This window comes from Lethenteron reissneri, chromosome 40, assembly GCF_015708825.2.
Source record: "Lethenteron reissneri isolate LAM-NWPU_2019-01 chromosome 40, ASM1570882v1, whole genome shotgun sequence".
In the NCBI taxonomy this organism is placed as follows: domain Eukaryota; kingdom Metazoa; phylum Chordata; class Hyperoartia; order Petromyzontiformes; family Petromyzontidae; genus Lethenteron; species Lethenteron reissneri.
The window spans coordinates 3,498,950-3,516,590 of record NC_083818.1 but is presented as its reverse complement, the minus strand read 5'-3'; the positions used below and the strand labels follow the sequence as shown (position 1 = coordinate 3,516,590).

Genomic DNA, 17,641 nt, shown 5'->3' with positions numbered 1-17,641 from the left:
CAAAAGCTGTTTAGGCATGCGGTGGCTGGGCATGCGGGCTGCATGACACAGACAACGTATAACCATCCGCAGACACAATAAAAAGGTCCCCCGTATAGCCTTAACAGACTGTTGGGGCAAGTGATGTTAGCGAGGACCTATGAAGGCCAGAAACGCCACACGAGGGGGTGGGTGGCCAGCTCCACGCCCGGTCGCCTTTGTCTCGCTAGTGGGGATGTGCACTACACATCGCACCACGTGTGGGCTGAGTCGACCTAGGGGAGGCCCAGGATCGGTTCAGATAATCGTCACCGGTGTTGGTGGCCGTGAGTGGGAATTGAACTCGGGTCGCCGGGTTCGTAGCGCAGCGTAGCGCTAACCACTACACCACCGCTCCCCCCTCTATACACACACAGGCACACGCATCTCCCAACACACAAACCCATCTCTTGACACACGTAAACACGCCCACACACGCACATCTCCCCACACACAAATTTCCACACACACCCACCTCCCTACTCACACACGCATCTCCCCCACACACAAATCTCTCCACACACACCCACACACACATCTCCCCCACACACCCACACACACACATCTCCCCCCACACACACATCTCTTCACACACACATTTCCCCACACACTCACACATCTCTCCACACACACACATCTCCCCACACTCCCACACACACACATCTCTCCACACACACATTTCCCCACACACACATCTCTCCACACACACATACACCCACACACACACACATCTCCCCACACACACACACCCACACACATCTCTCCACACAACCACACACACACATCTCCCCACACACACACATCTCCCCACACTCCTACACACATCTATCCACACACACATCTCTCCACACACACATCTCTCGACACACACAATCTCTCCACACACACACATCTCTCCACATACACCCACCCCCACACATCTCCCCACACACACACACATCTCTCCACATACACCCACACCTACACATCTCCCCACACACACACACATCTCTCCCCACACTCCCACACACACACACATCTCTCCCCACACTCCCACACACACACACACACATCTCCGCACACTCCCACACACACATCTCCCCACACTCCCACACACACACATCTCTCCACACACACACACATCTCCGCACACTCCCACACACACACACATCTCTCCACACACACATCTCCGCACACTCCCACACACACACACATCTCCGCACACTCCCACACACACACACATCTCCGCACACTCCCACACACACACACATCTCTCCCCAGACACACACACACACATCGCTCCCCAGACTCCCACACATACACATCTCCCCACACTCCCCACACACACACACATCTCCGCACACTCCCACACACACACACATCGCTCCCCAGACAGACACACATCTCTCCACACACATATTTCCCCACACACACACACACACAACTGCACACACACATTTCCCCACACACCCACACACACACATCGCTCTCAGACAGACACACATCTCTCCACACACACATTTCCCCACACACACCCACACACACACACAACTGCACAAACACATTTCCCCACACACCCACACACACACATCGCTCCCCAGACAGACACACATCTCTCCACACACACACACTCCCACACACACATTTCCCCACACACTCCCACACACACACACATCTCCGCACACTCCCACACACACACACATCGCTCCCCAGACACACACACACACACACTCCCAGACACACACACGCACACTCCCACACACACACACATCGCTCCCCAGACAGACAAAAACTATATCGACTCTGGCGGGATTCTTTGTTCCGCGCAAAAGTCAAAGCGAGCGGCTCCTTTTCAAAGCAGCGCGAAGCGTCCATCATGGCAGCCTTGAGCGCCAGTGGACATTCCACTTCCTATGGCGGAGCTAGTCTGTCCGCAAAACACGCGCTGTTTACTTCACACGAAGTGCTAACTCACTTCACGGAGCCCGGAGCGGTGATGATGCTGATGAGGGTGATAGATTGATGATGAGGTTCGCGCTGCTGATGATGATGTTGTTGGTGATGGTGATGATGTTGGTGACAGTGATGATGATGATAGTGACAAAGGGACATGGCGACGGAGAGACACGTGCACACACAGACACGTGGTGTTGCTACGGAGACAAAGAGACACACGGACACATGTTGTCACACAGACACGCGGTGTTGCTACGGAGACACACGGACACACGTCGTCACACAGACACGCGGTGTTGCTACGGAGACACACGGACACACGTTGTTACACAGACACGCGGTGTTGCTAAGGAGACACACGGACACACGTTGTCACACAGACACGCGGTGTTGCTAAGGAGACACACGGACACACGTTGTCACACAGACACGCGGTGTTGCTACGGAGACACACGGACACACGTCGTCACACAGACACGCGGTGTTGCTACGGAGACACACGGACACACGTTGTCACACAGACACGCGGTGTTACGACGGAGACACGGGGATTCACTGTAATGAGCGCTCATGAACGTGAATCACTGTCCCCCCCCCTCCTCCTCCTCTCAGTATGTTCCAATTCCCTAACCCCCCCTCCTCTCCTCCTCCTCCCCCATCAAACCCCTCACACCTCCCCTAGCTCCCCCCACCCCCTTCCTCAGCCTCCCCCATGCCTCCCTCGCTCCCCATCTCCTCCCCTCTCCCCTCTCCTCTCCCTCTCTCTCCCGCCCGTTCTCTCTCCCCGTGATTTGTCGCGCGCGTATGTCCGGGGGTGCACGCGACTTTGTGGGGGGGGGGGTCATACGCGGGGAGGGGTGGGAGGCGACGGGGGTGGGGGTTGCCCTCCCCCCGCCTTACCCCCCCCGCGCGCTCTAAGAGTTTGTTCCGCTGTCGGGGTCAGGAGTTCACGTCTCCCCGTGGCCCCGCGCGTGGCGGCGCCCTGAGGGCGCTTCTCGTTATCGCGGCCCCGCGGGCACCGTGCGCCTGGTTCCGAGTGAAGCCGCCACGGTCGCCGCCTCCTCCTCATCCTCTGTAGCGTCCCCGCGGGAGTGACGGCGAGCGGTTGCGACGAGCGATGTCACGATGACCATGGCGATGTGATGAGCGTGGTGGCGATGGTGATGGTGAGTGTGATGATGAGTGTGATGATGGTGATGGTGGTGATGATGAGTGTGATGATGGTGATGAGTGTGATGATGAGTGTGACGATGGTGATGATGGTGATGATGAGTGTGGTGATGGTGATGATGGTGATGATGAGTGTGATGATAGTGATGATGAGTGTGATGATGGTGATGATGACATGATGAGTGTGATGATGGTGATGATGGTGATGATGAGTGTGGTGATGGTGATGATGGCGATGATGAGTGTGATGATGGTGATGATGAGTGTGATGATGGTGATGATGACATGATGAGTGTGATGATGGTGATGATGGTGATGATGAGTGTGGTGATGGTGATGATGGCGATGATGAGTGTGATGATGGTGATGATGAGTGTGATGATGGTGATGATGACATGATGAGTGTGATGATGGTGATGATGGTGATGATGAGTGTGGTGATGGTGATGATGAGTGTGATGATGGCGATGATGAGTGTGATGATGACGATGATGAGTGTGATGATGGTGATGATGAGTGTGATGATGGTGATGATGACATGATGAGTGTGATGATGGTGATGATGAGTGTGGTGATGGTGATGATGGCGATGATGAGTGTGATGATGAGTGTGATGATGAGTGTGATGATGAGTGTGATGATGAGTGTGATGATGACTGTGATGATGAGTGTGATGATGAGTGTGATGATGAGTGTGATGATGGTGATGATGACATGATGAGTGTGATGATGGTGATGATGGTGATGATGAGTGTGGTGATGGTGATGATGGCGATGATGAGTGTGATGATGGTGATGATGAGTGTGATGATGGTGATGATGACATGATGAGTGTGATGATGGTGATGATGGTGATGATGAGTGTGGTGATGGTGATGATGAGTGTGATGATGGCGATGATGAGTGTGATGATGACGATGACGAGTGTGATGATGAGTGTGATGATGAGTGTGATGATGGTGATGATGACATGATGAGTGTGATGATGGTGATGATGGTGATGATGAGTGTGGTGAGTGTGATGATGAGTGTGATGATGGCGATGATGAGTGTGATGATGACGATGATGAGTGTGATGATGGTGATGATGAGTGTGATGATGGTGATGATGACATGATGAGTGTGATGATGGTGATGATGACATGATGAGTAATGAGTGTGATGATGGTGATGATGAGTGTGATGATGGCGATGATGAGTGTGATGATGACGATGATGAGTGTGATGATGGTGATGATGAGTGTGATCATGAGTGTTGCCGCGAGTCGGCAATATCACCACCTCCTCCTCCTCGTTCCCCGTGCACCACAGTTTAAGCGTCATGTCGTCGCATTACAAATCGCATGGGGCCCTCCGGCTACGGAGCCCAGACAGCACCCCCCCCCCCCTCGTACCCCCCCCCCCTCGTACCCCCCACCGCCCCGCCCCCCTCGGCCCACACCTCAGCCCCGCAGGCGCAGAGACAATGTCTTTATGGAGTCACCCACGACTTGCCAATAACGCGGCTCTCTCCGTGTAGTACGCCGTATTTATTACAGCAGCAGCAGCAGAGGCGGTAGAGACGGCGGCGTCTCTCCCCCCCCCCCCACTCCCAACTCAACCTCCCTCCCCTCCCTCCCTCTGTTTGTCACCCCCCCTCACCCCCACCCCGTCCCCTTTATCGCCTCCCCCACACCCAGCCCCCCCCCCACCAGCCCCCCCCACCAGCCCCCCCCCCCCCCACCCGCTCCCCCACCTTCACCCGCCCCCAAAGCTCTCCACAGATTGAGCGGAAGGAGGCGTCGCGTCTTGGTTCGACGCGGGGATTGATTTTGGGGGGACATGCGGGGGGGGGGGGTAATGAGACGTCTCACTTAATGACCCCCCCCCCTCATCCCCCCCCCCCGCCGCCACGTGAACCTTCCCACGTGAACCTTCCCACGTGAACCGCCCTCCATCCCCATGTGATGCCCCCATCCCGTCCCCACGCAAACCCCTCTCCCCACATGAACCCCTCAATCGCCACGTGAACTCATCCCCCTCCCCACGTGACCCCTCCTCCCTCCCCACGTGACCCCCTCCCTCCTCACGTGAACTCATCCCCCTCCCCACGTGACCCCCCCTCCCTCCCCACGTGACCCCCTCCCTCCTCACGTGAACTCATCCCCCTCCCCACGTGACCCCCCCTCCCTCCCCACGTGACCCCCTCCCTCCTCACGTGAACTCATCCCCCTCCCCACGTGACCCCTCCTCCCTCCCCACGTGACCCCTCCCTCCTCACGTGAACTCATCCCCCTCCCCACGTGACCCCTCCTCCCTCCCCACGTGACCCCTCCCTCCTCACGTGAACTCATCCCCCTCCCCACGTGACCCCCCCTCCCTCCCCACGTGACCCCCTCCCTCCTCACGTGAACTCATCCCCCTCCCCACGTGACCCCTCCTCCCTCCCCACGTGACCCCCTCCCTCCTCACGTGAACTCATCCCCCTCCCCACGTGACCCCCCCTCCCTCCTCACGTGAACTCATCCCCCTCCCCACGTGACCCCTCCTCCCTCCCCACGTGACCCCCTCCCTCCTCACGTGAACTCATCCCCCTCCCCACGTGACCCCCCCTCCCTCCCCACGTGACCCCCTCCCTCCTCACGTGAACTCATCCCCCTCCCCACGTGACCCCCCCTCCCTCCCCACGTGACCCCCTCCCTCCTCACGTGAACTCATCCCCCTCCCCACGTGACCCCCTCCCTCCCCACGTGACCCCCCCTCCCTCCCCACGTGAAATCCATCTCGCCCCCACCGCCCCCACGGCCCCCTCCTTCTCCCCCCCCTCCCCCCTCCCCCCTCCCCCCCTCCCTCCGCGTCTCCTGTCACCAATTAGGGCGCGCGCGGCTCTCAATTAGGGGCTGCTGCGAGGTCACGTGACGGAACATTTAAATGAAAATGGGGGGCTGTATTTGCGATAATAGCTCGTGACCCCCCCACCCCTCCCCCCACTAGCGTCCCCCTCAACATTCCAATTAACGACATCCAACTCACCCCCCTCCTTCACCCTCACCCCCCCCCCTCGTTACCCTGTCCATAGCCCCCCCCCCCCCCCATTACCCCCCACAGTCACCTCGTCATCATCGTCGTCGCTCTCCATCGTGTCCCCTTTGAACCCCGCTGAGCACAACCCCCAGCAACCAGTCCCCCCGCCCCCCCCCCTCCACATGATGGGTGGGGAGGGAGGGAAGGGGTGAAGGGGGGAGGGGGGCATGGTCGACTCATCGACATCACCGTCACAATCATGATTATCACAATCGTCATCACAGTCATCGTCACAATCGTCGTCATCGCCGTCACAGTCATGATCGTCAAAATCATCATCATCGCAATCGTTATCACAATCGTCGTCGTCATCATGATCGCGATCATCATCCACAATCATCATGAACATTAACGCCAGAAATTATAAACGGGCGTCAAATATCACAGCGCGGCAGCGTCAAAAAAATATTACAAATATGTACATAGAAAACAGGGGAAACAGAGATATAGAGTAGAGAGAGGGGGGGGTAGAGAGGGGGGTAGAAAGAGGGGGTAGAGAGAGAGGGGGTAGAGAGAGAGGGGGTAGAGAGAGAGAGGGGGTAGAGAGAGAGGGGGTAGAGAGAGGGGGTAGAGAGAGAGGGGGTAGAGAGAGAGGGGGTAGAGAGGGGGGGTAGAGAGAGAGAGGGTGTAGAGAGAGGGGGTAGAGAGAGAGGGGGGGTAGAGTGAGAGGAGGGGTAGAGAGAGAGGGGGTAGAGAGAGAGAGGGGGTAGAGAGAGAGGGGGGTAGAGAGAGAGAGGGGGTAGAGAGAAAGGGGGTAGAGAGAGAGGGGGTAGAGAGAGGGGGTAGAGAGAGAGGGGGTAGAGAGAGGGGGTAGATAGAGAGGGGGTAGAGAGAGGGGGTAGAGAGAGAGGGGGTAGAGAGAGGGGGTAGAGAGAGGGGGTAGAGAGAGAGGGGGTAGAGAGAGAGAGGGTAGAGAGAGGGGGTAGAGGGAGAGAGGGGGTAGAGAGAGAGGGGGGTAGAGAGAGAGGGGGTATAGAGAGAGGGGGTATAGAGAGAGAGGGGGTAGAGAGAGAGGGGGGTAGAGAGAGGGGGTAGAGAGAGAGGAGGTAGAGAGAGAGAGGGGGGGTAGAGAGAGGGGGTAGAGAGAGGGGGGAGGTAGAGAGAGAGGGGGTAGAGACAGGGGGTAGAGAGAGGGAGAGGGGGGTAGAGAGAGAGAGACAAAGATCCCCCAATAGCCTTAACAGACTAAAGGGGCAAGTGCTGTTAGCGAGTAGCACCTATGAATGCCGGCACGGCACACCAGAAGAGGTGCGTAGCCAGCACCAGGCCCGGCCGCCTTTGTCTCCCCGGTGACGATGTTTACACACCGCGCCAGGTACTCATTTGAGGCTGAGTCGACCTAGGACCGGTTCAGATTATCGTCAACGGGTGTGGGCCGTGAGCGGGAAACGAACTCGGGTCGCCAGGTTCGTAGCGCAGCGCGCAAACCGCTGTGCCACCGCTCCCCCCCCGCGCCACCACAATCACCAGTATTCATAACAGACCTGGGTTTCACCTGAGGACGGCTGCTTGCGTTGTGGCCGAAACGTCGTGAGAATTGTTTTATTATGTTTTATTTTTATTATTGTATTACTTCCCTTCTACGTGACTTTACCGAAAGAACCAAGAAGAATCATTTTGATAATAACAATAATGATAATAACCGTCATAATTACATCTTCCATTCCAATCATCATCCCTGCAAGTTCAAGTCAAGAACTCCACCGATTGGGGCAGCAGAAAATCAAAAAACACAACGAGAGTACGTTCGTTAGATATCCTGACCCCTGCCATGAGAACGTGGAATCTCTGCCGCACGAAATGGGTCTCCAGCATCGGCCGCTAGCAGCGCTACTCCAGTGGCGGGAGGGGGAGGGGAAGATGGGTCGAGATGGTAGCAAGGGTATGATGAGGATTAAGGGGGGGGGGAGGGAGGTGTGGGGTTGACCCATAACCACGGGGCCCCAATTACGGGCCAAGAGGGTCAAAAGCGCGGCGCGGCTGCTGCGATGAGCGATGAGGAGCGATCGGAGGCGAGGAGGCCCCGGGCCAAACGCAGCGGCAGGCGTGGCAGTTTGTCACGCACGAGTTGCGGATTGCGGATCGCCTTTTGTTTGGGGATGGGAAGGCGGGTGGGAGGGGGGGCGGAGGGGTTAGGCCACGGTAATCAGTGCGACCGAAATTGTTGTCGTTGAGACCCGCAGCCACCGGGCACGGCCAAATGAAAAATGGCAATTGTCACGTGGTGCTGCCCGCACGCCAGCCGTGATGACTTCAGGATGTATGCGTGCCGGAGGTGAGCCAGAGGTCGCAACCGAGTACCCGATACCCGTACCCTACCCGATACCCGGCTACCCGTACCCGGCCTGGTACGGGTACCCGTTTGCGACCCTGGTGCGGCCGGGTACGGGTAGGCCGTGAGTCACTGGTGAGTAACCGTTTGTCACTCATTTCGGGTAGGGTACGGGTACGGAACGGGTACCCGTACCCGTACCTGGCCAGGTACGGGTACCCATTTGCGACCCTGGTGCGGCCGGGTACGGGTAGGCCGTGAGTCACTGGTGAGTAACCGTTTGTCACTCATTTCGGGTAGGGTACGGGTAGGGAACGGGTACCCGTACCCAGCCGGGTACGGGTACGGGTACCCATTTTCGACCCTGGTGCGGCCGGGTACGGGTAAGGAATCAATACCCGTTTGCGACCTCTGAGGTGAGCTCACCCGTGACCTCCTGCACCTAGCCTGGCACACCAGTAAAAACCCACGGCACCTGGGTCTGACCTGTAACCTCCTGCCAGCAGCGAGCCTTCGACACTTCACATGGCCCCCGAATGCACCTTGCCTGGCACACAAGTGCAGTGCGCGTTGACGTCACCGCCACTTCAGTGGCCAACGGAGGTTGTTGTTGTTGTTGTTGGACAACCCGCTCCTAATGTTAAGATGAACGTTCAACGTGAGATGCGTTCGGTCCAATCGTGCCATGCACCAAGACGCATGAGCCAAGATGCACCTGCCCCATGAACCAAGACGCACATGCCCCATGCACCTGCCCCATGAACCAAGACGCACATGCCCCATGCACCTGCCCCATGAACCAAGACGCACATGCCCCATGCACCTGCCCCATGATCCAAGACGCACATGCCCCATGCACCTGCCCCATGAACCAAGACGCACATGCCCCATGCACCTGCCCCATGAACCAAGACGCACATGCCCCATGAACCAAGACGCATGAACCAAGACGAACCTGCCCCATGAACCGAGACGCACCTGCGCAACGGATCTTTTGACAACGTTGCTGCTGCTCACCCCCCCCCCCCTCCCCCCAACACTGCACCTGCTTCTGTCCCGCAGTAAACCGGGCTACAGGCTGCAGGCTGCGGGCTACAGGCTACAGGCTACATGCTGCAGGCTACAGGCTACAGGCTGCAGGCTACAGGCTACAGACTACAGGCTGCAGGCTGCAGGCTACAGGCTGCAGGCTACAGGCTGCAGGCTGCAGGCTGCAGGCTACAGGCTACAGGCTACATGCTGCAGGCTATAGGCTACAGGCTGCAGGCTACAGGCTGCAGGCTACAGGCTACAGGCTGCAGGCTGCAGGCTACAGGCTACAGGCTACAGACTACAGGCTGCAGGCTACAGGCTATAGGCTACAGGCAGCAGGCTATAGGCTACAGGCTGCAGGCTATAGGCTACAGGCTACAGACTACAGGCTGCAGGCTACAGGCTACAGACTACAGACTACAGGCTGCAGGCTACAGACTACAGGCTACAGACTACAGGCTACAGGCTACAGGCTGCAGGCTACAGACTACAGACTACAGGCTGCAGGCTACAGGCTACAGGCTGCAAGCTACAGGCTACAGGCTGCAGGCTACAGGCTACAGACTGGGTAGTGGGTGGGATTGGAGGGTGGGGGGTGGAGGGTGGAGGGTGGGGGTATTGGTTGGGGTGGAGGGTGGGGGGTGAAGGGTGGAGGGTGGGGGGTGAAGGGTGGGGGTGATGGTGGTGGGTGGAGGGTGGGGGGTGATGGTGGTGGGTGGAGGGTGGAGAGTGGAGGGTGGGGGTGGGGGTGGAGAGTGGAGGGTGGAGGGGGGTGGAGGGTGGTGGGTGGGGGTGGAGAGTGGAGGGTGGGGGTTGATGGCCGCGTCCCGTACTCTGTGCGGTGTCATATCTCCACCGCCCGCGGCGCGAGGCGCTGGAGAAGTGAGAATGATGGTTGTTTATTGTTTAATAAATAATGAAACATATTCAACAATAAATCATCATTATTATTACTACTACTACCGATTATCCGGAACTCGTGAGCTGTAATTGATGGGATGTGAACGGTACGATAATGAACACGTCATCTACTCTCTATCCTCACCCCCCTCTTTCTTTTTGTATCTCCCCCCGCCTCTCTCTCCCTCTCTTCTGTACTTTCTCTCGTATCTCTTTTTTCGTATCTCCCCCGCCTCTGTCTCTCCTCTTTCTCTCTCTGTGTCTCTCCCCCTGCCTCTCCCTCTATTTGTACTCTCTCTCTGTCTCTCCTCACACCCACGTCTCTCTTCCCTCCCCCGCCTCTCTCTCTATCCCTCCGCCTGTCGGCTCTGTGCCATTGTCGCGCGCAAACACTCGCTCACTCCTGCAAACACCATCCTTCTCTCAGCGTGTCTCCATCTCTCTCTCCCTCTCACACACGGTCACACAACAGCAACATTTCAAATCTGTAAATGACGACAAACCCCATCACCACCACCACAACCACCACGATATCAGCAGAACCAGGGACGCGGGATGGAAGCAGCCGATTGTGCAATGCCCGAGAGATGCGTTTTCGCTGCTACCATCCCGAGCCCTGCGAGTCGCTGGCTCCCAACGACGCCACGGACCCCCCGTGCAGTTTCTCAGGAGCTGGTGGTCTGGGAAAGGACGGTGGGATTTTGTTGCACGCCATGCTGCGTGCCAGGCTAGGTGCACACTTGAGTCGTTCGCGCGAAAGTGATCGCTGGCTCGCAACTTTGGAAGCCCTTAGAAGCAGTGGCATTTGGAGGCTGTGCCCCCCTCTTGTCTCCCCGCCTGATGGAGACCGCTTGTGTTGCGATCGGAGCGTCGTGGGGTTTTTGCTTTTATTTTCAATTTTATTTGTTATTTAATTTAACTTTCTATCGACGTAACATTTTCGAAAGAAACAAAGAATGTGTCGCTGTATTCTTAGGTTTTTTTCGGTGAAGTCGCGTAGGTAAAAAATTAAAATTAGTAAAAGTAAAATAAAATAAAAATCACGACGTTTCGGAGGCAACACAAGCTTCCGTCTTCAGGTGGAACCGTCACAGCACGATAGCTGTATCATTTACTTGATACAGCAAGCGTATAATTTACTTGATACAGCAAGCATATCATTTACTTGATACAGCAATCGTTCGTTGACGGTTCCACCTGAAGACGGAAGCTTGTGTTGCCTCCGAAACGTCGTGATTTGTATTTTATTTTTATTTTACTTTTATTAATTTTATTTTTGACCTACGTGACTTTACCTAAAAAACCTAACAATATGAATCCTTGCAGTCACAAAAGCTTCAAATCTAGAATATGTCGCAGGCTCGCTCCTGGCAGATGCGCCACCTGCCGTGCTGAGAACATTCGCACTGACGGAGCAAAGCGGATGCGGTCCCGTGTCCCTGACACACAGGATCCACCACGTGGATCTGATCTACGCACTGACCCAACTGCTTGTCATCTACATCATGGGACCTCCTTTGCCAGTACCAAAATATACTAATAGGGTTTTTCCCCTTTTTTCTGGCAACAAAAACTGACACCTTTTTGCAAGGAATCATGCTTACATTAACCACAATACTTGCAGTCAAATGCAAACAAAAAACAATACTCTGATAATTTATGCATTCACACTATGGGGACCTCATTTGCCAGTAAAAATATGATAATTGGTTCTTTACCCTTCTATCTGGCAACAAAACTGACACCTTTTTGCAAGGAGTCATGTTTGCATAGACCGCAATACCTGCAGTCATAATACAAACAAAAGAACATAACTCTGATAATGTGCACTGTCCTTGAAGTTGATTGGTCCACACCCGAGACAGCTTTCCTTCGAGCCTAGTCTCATATGGGTTGGACCAGATGACGCCAAAAGGCGTCAACCCATATGAGACTAGGCTCGAAGGAAAGCTGTCTCGGGTGTGGACCAATCAACTTCAAGGACAGTGCACATTATCAGAGTTATGTTCTTTTGTTTGTATTATGACTGCAGGTATTGCGGTCTATGCAAACATGACTCCTTGCAAAAAGGTGTCAGTTTTGTTGCCAGATAGAAGGGTAAAGAACCAATTATCAATTTATGCATTGTCGTTGAAACTGATTGGTCCACACCAGAGACAGCTTTCTTTAGAGCCTAGTCTGTCTCTGGTGTGGACCAATCAGTTTCAAAGACAATGCATACATTATCAGAGTATTGTTTTTAGTTTGCATTTGACTGCAAGTATTGTGGTTAATGTAAACATGATTCCTTGCAAAATGTGTCAGTTTTTGTTGCCAGAAAAAAGGGTAAAAACCCTATTAGTGCTTGTCATCTGTTCAATGCACCCGCCGTTCTTACACTCCGGTGGTGGGCGTTCATCCAGGACCCCCATTCGAATCCACAGTGGCCTGGTCTCAGCTCGCTGATGAAAGTTGCAAGCGGGAATTTAATCATCACTGGCATCGTCCCCCCCTCCCTCCCTCCTCCTCCTGTGACGCTGAGGGGTAAGGGCTGATGTCCAGGATTGTGGCCCATGCAGCTGCAGTGACCATCTTGGGCACGCGGTCCCACACCTCCCAGGAGCGCTGAGAGAGCCGCAGGCCGACTCGTCATCGACAATATCCCTCACCGTCACACCCAGACACAGGGTCCATCATCATATTCCCCTCTCACCCCACCCACCTCTGCTGCCCTCTGCTTCCACACAGCACACACCTCCCCAAATCCCTTCTCCTCCTCCCCTAATTTCCCCATGATATCATTTTACCTCCCGCCTCCTCCTCCTCCCCTCCTACCCCTCGTCTTCCTCCCTTTTTCCTCCTCCTCATCGTCCTCGCCCCCCCCCCTCCTCCTCGTCTTTCTCCCTATTCTCCTGCTCATCCTCCTCCTCCCTCCTCCTCCCTCCTCCTCCTCCCCCCCACCCGACCCGGCTCACGTTTTGTCTCCGCCCGCGGCGCCCGGATTACCCCGCCAAAGCGAGGAACGAGCGGAGGGGGAGCGGCGAGGCTCATTGCACCCCCCTCCCCTCCCCCTGCCCACCCTCCCCCTCCCCCACCCCTCCCCCTTTAATAAGACAGGCGACAGGGGGTGGGAGCAGCTACGGGGGGGGGAGCAGCGATTCGTACGTCACTCGCCGCTGATGTTGACCGTGACCGAGACTCAAACCTGAGCCCGGCCGGGTGTCGATGCGCTGTGAGTGATGGGCGACAACCGCTGCGCCACCGCTCCTCGGCCTGGTGACTCGGGACGGATATATTTAAACAAAGATCCCCCGTATAGCATTGAAGGACTGTTGGGGCAAGTGCTGTTAGCGAGCACGACGGGATGGGTGGACAAACGCACACCACCTTTGTCTCCCCAGTGGCGATGTTTACACACCGCACCAAGTACTCATTTGAGGCTGAGTCGACCTAGGAGAGGCCCATGACCGGTTCAGATAGTCGTCACTGGGTGTTGGCCGTCAGCGGGAATCGAACTCGGGTCGCCGGGTTCACAGCACGACGCGGTGACCGCGACACCACCGCTCGTCGTAGCTAAACCCACACTCACCATGGAACTGGCATCGGCCAAAATCACACCCACACCATAAATGACGTCACGCACCTGGGGGGGGGGGTCAGACACTTGTGACGATGTGTGACGAGGTTGGGGGGCTACTCTTTGGTTTTTTCGGTAATGTCACGTAGGTAAAAAATTAAAAATAAATTAATAAAAATAAAATTATACAAATCACGACGTTTCGGAGGCAACACAAGTCTCCGTCATCAGGTGGGACCGTCACAGCCAGATTTTTATTAATTTCATTTTATTTTTTACCTACGTAACTTTACCGAAAAGACCAAAGAGTATGAATCCTTGCAGTCACGAAAGCTTCAAATCTTGAGGGGGGGGGGAGTTTGAGAAATGTGACGTCACACATCAAAATCCGCAACTTTAAATAAATATAGACAACACGTTCTAGCGGTTCTACTTAATTAAATAGACTTTTTAATAAATGTTTTCTCCTACAACATCAGAGTGCAGCGCCACATTAAATACGCACTACAATGACAATAGTTTAAAGCGATTTGAAGCATGTTTTATTTTTGGAGGGGGGGGGGGCAGAGCTTTGTGACGTCATATTTGAGGGGGGGGGGGGTCTGACTTTTTGTGACGCCGTGTGACGAGGGGGGGGGTCAAAAATCGTCCAAAATCGCGTGACGTCATTTATGGACGGCCCCCAACAACAGCAACAGGGCTCGGACCCTCTCGAATAAAGTGTCTCGATATACTGAGTTGAGGCTTTCCTCGGTGAAACTAAAGCGGAATGTTAACGTAGATAAACAATAACAAAAAAACAATAACGTTACCACGGGAACCGAGATGTCAGACCCAGACGCGGTCGGGAAATATGGCGGCGCTGCTGGTTAACGGCAGAGGGGGTGGCCACAACCAATCACACGCGGAGAAGGAGTTGATTGTGACGTCATCGCGCCCAGAGGCCCGCTGATTGGTTGCGAGGTCACACGGGAGGGGGCGATGGGGCAGTCGCCACATTGCCAGCGTGCCCCCCCCCCCCCCCGCCAAACCCCCGCACAGACTCAGAGGTCAACTTGGTGGTGTGGAACAGAAACGTAATAAAGGTGTCAGTTTAGTTGCCAGATAAAAGGGTACAAACCAATTATCATATTTTTCGACTGGCAAATGAGGTACCAATGGTGTAAATGCTTACCCCGAGCTCTCATAGTCTGATGGTGCATTGTCTTTGAGTTGTGCGCCTTTTGGCGTCATCTGGTCCAACCCATGTGAGACTAGGCTCTAAGGAAAGCTGTCTCGGGTGTGGACCAATCAACTTCAAGGACAGTGCATACATTATCAGAGTTATGTTTTTTGTTTGCATTATGACTGCAGGTATTGTGGTCTATGCAAACATGACTCCTTGTAAAAAAGGTGTCAGTTTTGTTGCCAGATAGAAGGGTAAAAAAACAATTTTCAGAAACGTAAAACACAACGTTCCGTTTAGCTTCGCCCGAATCATCGAGTGTGGATGAAGAGACAACTCCGGCCGTCGTCTGACTATGCTGCTGCTGCTGGTGGCTGTAAATGTTGTGTCGTGATCCGTTGTGTGTGTGTGTGTGCTGAACTACCGTGACAAACTTTACCGATTGGCTGTGTCGGGTGGTGGCGAGTTTTTACGACACAGTTACATTCATGCGATTTAACCCACCCCCCCCCCCCAAAAAAAAATAACCTTTATTATGTATAATAATGGTCGAGAAAGCCTCCTGTTACACTCAGAGTCAGGTGGTTTCACCATTCTACTCCCGCGCACGATGGCAGCAGCGGTGAGGTTCAGGAGCCAGATGCAAACGCTGGGGGTTTACTCTCCACGACGAGAGAGAGTTCGTTCGTGTCGCTCTTCCTCCTCTTCCTCCTCCTCCTCATCCGTCGCTTTGGGTTGCATTTGCACAATGGCACGACTTTGGCTTGTCTTGAACTAATCTCCATGGTGCTCGTTGAGTCTCTATGGGTCTCTGTGTGTCTCTGTGGGTCACTACGTATCTGTATCTATGTCTGTGGGTCTCTATCTTATTGCGGATGGCGATACGTTCAGGAGCTGGGTGCCAATGTCGAGGTCTGATGATGCTGCTGCTGCTGCTGGCAACGACGAGAGGACTGCAGCACAGACAGAGTTCGTGTCGTGTCGCTCTCCCTCCCCTCCTCCTCCTCCATTGAAGAAGCGAAGACCACAATGGGTTCACGATATGGTCCATAGACTTAACATTGCCCGTAGACTAACATAGGCTAACATTGCCCATAGACTAACATTGCCCATAGACTAACATTGCCCGTAGACTAACATAGACTAACATTGCCCATAGACTAACATTGCCCGTAGACTAACATAGACTAACATTGCCCATAGACTAACATAGAGTAACATTTCCCTTAGATTTACATTGCCAATAGACTGCCATAGACTAACATTGCCCATATACTAACATTGCCCATAGACTAACATTGCCCATAGACTAACATAGACTAACATTGCCCATAGACTAACATAGAGTAACATTGCCCATAGACTAACATTGCCCATAGGCTAGCATAGACTAACATTGCCCATAGACTAACATAGACTAACATTGCCCATAGACTAACATAGAGTAACATTGCCCATAGACTAACATTGCCCATAGACTAACATAGACTAACATTGCCCATAGACTAACATAGTGTAACATTGCCCATAGACTAACATTGCCCATAGACTAACATAGACTAACATTGCCCATAGACTAACATAGAGTAACATTGCCCATAAACTAACATTGCCCATAGACTAACATAGACTAACATTGCCCATAGACTAACATAGTGTAACATTGCCCATAGGCTAACATTGCCCATAGACTAACATTGCCCACAGAGTACTCAATTATTGCGAATGGCAGCAGTACGTTCAGGAGCTAAATGTCCACGTGGAGGTGCTGCCACTGCTGCTGCCACTGCTGCTGCCACTGCTGCTGCCACTGCTGCTGCCACTGCTGCTGCTACTGCTGCCACTGCTGCTGCCACGACGAGAGGGCATCAGCAGAGAGAGAAAGAGAGAGTTCGTGTCGTGTCGCTGTTCCTCCTCCTCTGTTGAAGGAGCGGAGACTACCACAGTGGGTTTTCTGTGCGGTCAATCGCATGGGTTGCATGTTTAATGCAACTCCATTGAATGCATCTGCTGTCAGGTGTGCTGATCTTAAAGGTGCATTGAAAAATGTTGACACTACGACTGATGCTCCTGCTGTTGTGGAGTGACTCATGCAGCCAGCTATGGCTGCAGAGTTTGGTAGTACATGTTGTTTACGTCGTTTATTGTGAAAATTCGGTCACAGTTCCTATGATCACGGTTTCATTGCTTTTATGGCTTTATTTTGGTGATTTTTGAAAAGTTTTTCGGTTTGGCCATGTTTGTTTGTTGTAGTACAGAGTTAGACTGATGGCCTTAATCTAAGTTGTCTTGTGGTTGTTGTTGTTTGACTTGCATCCCACTGGGATTTTTGCACACAGTGTTGGTGTACGGTGCTTTTTCTGCAATATTTTGCTGTCTTTTCTTGGATTTTCTGTTTGCACATAGTCACTTTAAGATGTTTTCTTGTTCATGTTTTAGTTTTTTTGTTTGTTGCGGTTGCACCCGATTCAAGAGCCAAATGGCTCACAGGGCAAAACCTAATAAATGAAACTTGAAACTTGAAGGTGTT

General features: G+C 53.9%; 1 protein-coding gene across 1 annotated transcript in view; it reads left to right on the top strand.

Annotated features, from left to right (window-relative positions):
* LOC133352362 (uncharacterized) overlaps positions 1 to 17,641 on the top strand; it is a 60,696-nt gene that overhangs the window by 32,912 nt on the left and 10,143 nt on the right. The window lies entirely within an intron of this gene.